This window comes from Bos taurus, chromosome 5, assembly GCF_002263795.3.
Source record: "Bos taurus isolate L1 Dominette 01449 registration number 42190680 breed Hereford chromosome 5, ARS-UCD2.0, whole genome shotgun sequence".
Taxonomy (NCBI): domain Eukaryota; kingdom Metazoa; phylum Chordata; class Mammalia; order Artiodactyla; family Bovidae; genus Bos; species Bos taurus.
The window spans coordinates 103,154,248-103,162,294 of record NC_037332.1 but is presented as its reverse complement, the minus strand read 5'-3'; the positions used below and the strand labels follow the sequence as shown (position 1 = coordinate 103,162,294).

The 8,047-nt window shown below is 39.0% G+C and overlaps 1 pseudogene; it reads left to right on the top strand.

The window, feature by feature from the left end:
* Nucleotides 1-3,180: 3,180 nt before the first annotated feature.
* LOC100139350 (transmembrane emp24 domain-containing protein 7-like) lies at nt 3,181-6,597 on the top strand (annotated as a pseudogene).
* The last annotated feature ends 1,450 nt before the right edge of the window (nt 6,598-8,047 follow it).

The window sequence follows — 8,047 nt, the reverse complement described above, 5'->3', positions numbered from 1 at the left end:
AAAAAATATGAGTAAAATTAACATTTATTATAAATCAAACATGTCTTTTATAATTGCCAGAGAAGAAACTCCAGAAAAAATATTATTCACCCATTGCTAGATTAAAAAAATCCAAACTAATCAGAAGAATGACATTTTAGCTATGAAAACATTTAAGACAATTAAGTTTCAAGTTTGTATTCTAAGTTTTTTACAAAGGATGAAATATAAATACAGATTTAAGATAGTAATTGCAATTACTATCACATGTGAATCCTCAGGAAGTGTGATTTCTTTGACTGTGTTACAATGATCTACCACAGTAGCCTTTGAGATTTCTTCCAGGATATATGTAGAATGCTTAATGGGCTTTCTTATATCATCCATAGCAATTGAGGCATTTGCTGGCCTTTAAATTTAAAAATATTCTGCTGCTGCTAAGTTGCTTCAGTTGTGTCTGACACTGTGCAACCCCATAGATGGCAGCCCACCAGGCTCCCCTGTCCCTGGGATTCTCCAGGCAAGAACACTGGAGTGGGTTGCCATTTCCTTCTTCTAGAGACAGGCAAATGAATCTCAATCAAATTTTCCTTTAGTGGAGAATATACAAATGGGTTTTTTTTTTTTTTTTCAATTTATCATTTCTTCTTTTTTAAAATTGTTGCTGTTCAATTATTAAGTCGTGTCCAACTCTTTGTGACTCCATGGACTACAGCATGCCAGGTCTCCATGTCCTTCACTATCTCCTGGAATTTGCTCAAACTCATGTCCATTGAGCTCATGATGCCACCAGAAAAAAAAATTAAATTGAAGTGGTAGTTGAGTACTGGAGTGAGTTGCCATTGCCTTCTCCAATCTTTTATTAGTTTCAGGTATAGTGTACAACAGAGTGATTCAATCTTTTTGCAGATTATACTCTATTAAAAGTTACCACAAAATAATAGCTATATTTCCCTGTGTTGTACAAAATATCCTTGCTGCTTATCTATTTCATACAGTGTAGTTTTATCTCTTAATCCATTCAGTTCAGTTCAGTCACTCAGTCGTGTCCGACTCTTTGCGATCCCATGAATCGCAGCACACCAGGCCTCCCTGTCCATCACCAACTCCCGGAGTTCACTCAGACTCACGTCCATCAAGTCAGTGATGCCATCCAGCCATCTCATCCTCTGTCGTCCCCTTCTCCTGCCCCCATTCCCTCCCAGCATCAGAGTCTTTTCCAATGAGTCAACTCTTTGCATGAGGTGGTCAAAGTACTGGAGTTTCAGCTTTAGCATCATTCCTTCCAAAGAAATCCCAGGGTTGATCTCCTTTAAATTGGACTGGTTGGATCTCCTTGCAGTCCAAGGGACTCTCAAGAGTCTTCCCCAACACCACAGTTCAAAAGCATCAATTCTTCGACGCTCAGCCTTCACAGTCCAACTCTCACATCCATACATGACCACAGGAAAAACCATAGCCTTGACTAGACGGACCTTTGTTGGCAAAGTAATGTCTCTGCTTTTGAATATGCTGTCTAGGTTGGTCATAACTTTCCTTCCAAGGAGTAAGCGTCTTTTAATTTCATGGCTGCAGTCACCATCTGCAGTGATTTTGGAGCCCAGAAAAATAAAGTCTGACACTGTTTCCACTGTTTTCCCATCTATTTCCCATGAAGTGATGAGACCGGATGCCATGATCTTCGTTTTCTGAATGTTGAGCTTTAAGCCAAACTTTTCACTCTCCTCTTTCACTTTCATCAAGAGGCTTTTTAGTTCCTCTTCACTTTCTGCCATAAGGGTGTTGTCATCTGCATATCTGAGGTTATTGATATTTCTCCCGGCAATCTTGATTCCAGCTTGTGTTTCTTCCAGTCCAGCGTTTCTCATGATGTACTCTGCATATAAGTTAAATAAGCAGGGTGACAATATACAGCCTTGACATACTCCTTTTCCTATTTGGAACCAGTCTGCTGTTCCATGTCCAGTTCTAACTGTTGCTTCCTGACCTGCATACAGATTTCTCAAGAGGGAGGTCAGGTGGTCTGGTATTCCCATCTCTTCCAGAATTTTCCACAGTTTATTGTGATCCACACAGCCAAAGGCTTTGGCATAGTCAATAAAGCAGAAATAGATGTTTTTCTGGAACTCTCTTGCTTTTTCGATGATCCAGCAGATGTTGGCAATTTGATCTCTGGTTCCTCTGCCTTACCCCTATCTTAATTTCCTATATCTGTGATTCAGTTTCTGTTTTCAATTTACCCATTTCTTTTCTCCGGAAATATATCACTGCTGCAGATGCTGCTTTTGAGTCCAAAGTCTGGGGTTCCCTTGCAGTCCTGAAATTGCGGTTTTCTGCTCACTGTCTTTCAATGTTCCCAGGCACTCATATAGGGAAACCAACTCCCAGTTGTTCAAACATTAGATGAAAATTATTAAAGTTTGGTCACATTGGCCATTACAGGGAGTCTTGTGTTTCAAAGAAAAAAGAAATAGTCCAATCAGGGGGAAAATCCTTGCCCCTAATCTCAGGAAAAAATACTTAAACAGAGTGTCCTAGGATTTCTAGTAAATCACACATTTATCCCACACTTTAAGGCAGTGGGGCCTTTGTCTTGAGAAAAGGCTGTCACCTAAATCTGTATCTTTTGTTCTCCTTTAAGTTCTATTTTGGGCTTCCCAGATGGCTCAGTGGTAAAGAATCTGCCTACCAGTGTAGAAGATGTGTTCGATCCCTGGGTTGGGAGATCCCCTGGAGGAGGAAATGGTGATCCACACCAGTATTCTTGCCTAGAGAATCCCATGGACAAAGGAGTCTGGTGGGCTACAGTCCATGGGGTTACAAAAGAGTTGGACACAACTTAGTGACTAAAGAACAACAGCAACAAATTCTATTAATATTCCAGTAAAAGTTTCCTAGCAGTTTGGGAACACTCACACCTCCTTCCTGCTGGGCAACTTAAATGCAAATGTAACAAAGAAAGAAATTATTTGTCTCAAGTTGAATAAATGTGTATCTAACTTGATAGCATCTTCAAATAATTTTGAAAAAATTCAAGAGGACAGAGCTTAGATCACTTTTCCTCTAAACTTGACTCCACAGGCTTCATCGGTTCAAAATATTTATGTGCTGATGCCACTAACAACATCTGGGAACCACCACTGTGCAGAAAAAACTATGATTGCCACCACTGTTATATATCTGAAGTCCTCTTACGTGCCGATGGTTCTGAAAGCCAAAGTAATTTCAAGTTCTTTGGACCAGGTTAAGGTAAGCGCAAGTCAGACCAGCTCCAAAACTCACAGAGGAAAACTCATTTTGGAATCATCATCTTCTGCTTTTCAATCCTTCCCAGTTTAATCAACCAGTTCAAGGCATCATAAGTTAAATGAGAACCAGTTAATCTCAGTCTCTTTATTTGAATAAATGATCCAAACATAAGAAGAAAACATCACATGTATATGATTCAGTAAGAGGAAGACAAAACCATTAGAGGGAATCCAGACCGTTTGCTAGTGCCAACCCCGAATCAACAGCAGATGGCGCCAGAGGACCTTAGTAGGAGCCAATCGCTTTGCTACCTCCAAGATTACCTTTTATTTCCCACACCATTTACCCAGGATTTCTAGGGAAGGAGTCATGGTTCAGACCATAGATTCTGGAGTCAGACTGCCTGGCTTCACAATATCGCATTTGCTCGCTGGGTGACCTCGGACGAGTCTTGAACTTGATTTTCCTCGTTGTAGAATAGGGATGTTAAAAGCTCTATCTTGCAGGATTGCTGTGAAGATTATGTGAATTCTTACATATAATCACAGGCAATGGCTTCTTGTACACAATAATCTTTCAAAGTGTTATTTGTTAGTGGACACACAATATAAAAAGAAGTTCTGTTGTGAGAGCAAAAGCATAATATTTAGGAGGGTGAGAAAAAGGGTAAATTTTGTGGAGGATTGAAATTAAGTTGCTATCTGAATAAAATTAACTGTCAGTTCTCTCTGTAAAGTGTCTTTTGTAAGCTTCTTGAAAACCAAAAAGTAAAAACCTACAGTAGACACACAAAAGGTAGAGAGAAGGACATCAAAGCACACCATCATCCAAAATTATCAGTTCACAAAGGAAGATCACAAGTAAGGAAGAAGCAAGGAACTAAAATGTGGGGGCAAGAAAACAATAGGATGGCATTAGTAATTCCTTATCTATCAGTAATTATTTTAAATGTAAATGGATTCAATCCTCCAATCAAAATAGAGTGGCTGAATGAATAAAACAACAAAGCCCAGCTATATGTTGCTACAAGAGAGTCACTTCACTTTTAAGGATACTGAAACGAGATGCCAGTCCAGGTTCGATGCACGATACTGGATGCTTGGGGCTAGTGCACTGGGACGACCCAGAGGGATGGTGTGGGGAGGGAGGAGGGAGGAGGGTTCAGGATGGGGAACACATGTATACCTGTGGTGGATTCATTTTGATATTTGGCAAAACTAATACAATTATGTAAAGTTTAAAAATAAAATAAAAAAAAGGATACATATAGGCTCATTAAATAGATGGAAAATTATATTCCATGAAAATAGAAATGAAAAGAGAGCCGAGGTCCTATACTTATATCAGACAAAATAGACCTTAATTCAAAAGCTGTAAAAAGAGACAAAGATGGCTATTATATTAGAATAAAGGATTCAATTTATCAAGGATAAGCAATCATCATTATATATATACATCCAACATCAGAACATTTAAATATAAAAGCAAGTACTAACATCTCTAAAAGGAGAAATAGATTACACTACAGTCAGGAGGCTAAGAATAGTCAGTGGGGAAAGGATAGTCTTTTCAACAGAAAGTATTGGGAAAATGGATAACCATGTGCAAAAGAATAAAATTGCATCCCTATCTTACTCAACACATGCACACCGACTTGAAATGTATTAGTATTAAAGACTGAAATGTAAGATCTGAATCTATAAAACCCTAAAAGAAAACATAGAGGAAAACACCATAACGTTGGTTTTAACAATGATTTTCTGGAAATGACACCAAAAGCAAAAATCAAGTGGAACTACTTCCAGCTAAAAAGCTTCTGCTTTTAAATGAAAACGAAAAGGCAGCCTGTGGAAAGGAGGAATATATTTTCAGACTATATATTTGACAACAGGTTATTATCCAAAATACATGAGGAGCTAATATGATTGCATGGCAAAATAGTAAATAACCCGATTAAAAGATCTGAATAGACATTTTTTTCCCCCAGAAAAAGACATACAAATAGCCAAGAGATACACAAAAGGATGCTCAACATCACTAATCATCAGGGAAATATACATTAAATCACAGTGAGATATCATCTCACATTGTCAGAATACCTGTCATCAAAAAATTAGGAGGTAAGTGTTGGTGAGAATTTGGAGACAAGGGACCCACCCCTTAGGCACTTTTGGTGAAAAAGTAAACTGTTGCAGCCACTATGGAAAATGGTTTGGAGGTTCCTCAAAAAATAAAAGCAGAATTATCATATAATTCAGCAATCTCACTTCTGGATATATATTCAAAGGAAATGAAATTATTATTTTGCAGAGGTATTTGCAACTCCATGTTCATTGCAGCATAGTTCATAATAGGCAAGACAGGGAAACAACTTGTATGTACATCACTGGAAGAATTTTAAGGACAATATATACATGTACATATATACATGTGTGTGTACATATATACATGTGTGTGTACATACACACAGAGTGGAATATTATGCAGCCATAGAAAAGGAAATCTTGCCATTTGAGACAACGTGGTGGGACCTTGAGGGCATTATGCTAATGTAATAAGTCAGATCAAGAAATAAAAATAGCTTTTTTTTTTTCACCTGTTCTCTGCTGGCTATACTTCTGCTCCCCAGGTTGTTCTGGCATCTGGGCCCTGGTCACTCAGTACCTTCCACCATACCCAGCAACTCGCTCCACATCTTGAATCTCTCCGAGGCTCGGAGCATCTCGGCAGGGCGTCTTCATGATGCCACCTCAGCCGAGGCCTGCAGTGTGCAGTGAGTCAGTGCAGACCCAACCCCGAGTCCCCGCAGCTCCGTTGGGGCCACTGTCTCGGGTTGCCCTACACAGTGCTGGGTGGCCGCCGTGGGCCGTTGGTACTGCAGGCTGCTCCTGATGCTGCTGTTCCTGGTGCCAGGCTCTGGCAGCGCCTGAGAGAGCACCTTCGAGCTGCCTGACAATGCCAAGCAGTGTTTCCACGAGGACATCACACAGGGCACCAAGTGCACCCTCCAGTTCCAGGTAATTACTGGTGGTCACTGTGATGTAGATTGTCGACTAGAAGATCCTGTTGTACAAGGAGATGAAGAAACAGTATGATAATTATACCTTCACAGCCTCCAAAAATGGGACATACAAATTTTGCTTCAGCAAAGAATTTTCTACTTTCACACATAAAAATGTATATTTTGATTTTCAAGTTGGAGAAGATCCACCTTTGTTTCCTGGTGAGAATAGAGTCAGGGCTCTTACCCAGATGCAATCTGTCTGTGTTTCAATTCATGAAGCTCTGAAATCTGTCATTGACTATCAGACTCACTTCCGATTGAGAGAAGCTCAAGGCCGAAGCAGCGCTGAGGATCTAAATACATGAGTGACCTACTGGTTAGTAAGAGAAGCCCTCATTCTTCTGGTGGTTAGCATAGGGCAGGTATTTCTTTTGAAAAGCTTTTTCTCAGATAAAAGAACCAGGACAACTTGTGTTGAATCTTAACTACATTTTGAGAATTGATTACATTGCCACTGTAATATTGCTGTCCTCTAATTAACTTTAGGTACAGAAGAACTTAATATTGGCAACATTTTTAGAATCTTACTCATACACCTGTGGGGGTGGGGGGAGGGGTGTACAATGCATATCCCCAAGCTGTGGAAAGGACACCTTTTTTTTATTTGTAAAGGTAGAAAAACTTTGGGGCTTATTTTGGGCTATTCAAAAATATTCATCACAATGATCTACATTTTTATGGGTTGTTACTATCTACTCTTTGCACACTAAACTTTAGTCATTTTGATACCTTTTAACTATTTAAAAGTACTTTTCTGGTAAGTTGTGGATATTTTAAAAGCCTTTAGTTTAATGTCAACATGTGTTGTGGAGGAAGAAAGTTACCTTTTAGTTGTTTATAGTAAATAAAGTTTTGTTTTTAAGAAAACCAAATGTGATTAACTGTAGCCAAAGCCCTAATCTGCACTGTTTAATTTTATGAGGACACAAATCTACCATAGAAATGTTAGTTAATATTGATAAAATTTTAAATTGACACATCACGGTTTAATTTTTTTCTCAGTAGCTTGGAAAATGTCATTTTTGTTCTTTGGGTTTATTTTATGATCTATATAACCAGTTATGTTATTTTTTTTCTTTCATAAAGATATTCTGACCTCACAGGAGCAAGTATGTTTCAGTAACATAATAGAGTTTACACAAACCTTAAAAAAATCAGACTATTGTTAACAGGTAGAATAATTACAGAATAATTTAAGACACTACAATGGGGAGCAAAATGACATGAGAAAACTTTTAGTGAGTTATTAGCACATGTTACATTTTCAGTGCTTTTACAAAGAAAAAAGGTGATCTGTTTCATTGTAAACATTTGAATTGACTAGTTCTTGCTCTAATGTGGCTTTAAGGTCTGGAGTCATTCCCAGCTTAAATTGACAGTTGTTAATATGAAAGTTATGAAAGTAGTGGAGAAGGCAATGGCACCCCACTCCAGTACTCTTGCCTGGAAAATCCCATGGATGGAGGAGCCTGGTAGGCTGCAGTCCATGGGGTCGCTAAGAGTTGGATATGACTGAGCGACTTCACTTTCACTTTTCACTTTCATGCATTGGAGGAGGAAATGGCAACCCACTCCAGTGTTCTTGCCTGGAGAATCCCAGGGACAGCGGGGCCTGGTGGGCTGCCGTCTATGGGGTCACACAGAGTGGGACACGACTGAAGTGACTTAGTAGTAGTAGTAATATGAAAGTAAAAGTGTAAAAGTGCCATACATTTTATTCTAGTGGGTGTGATGCACTGAGTAGTTAGTTTCTGT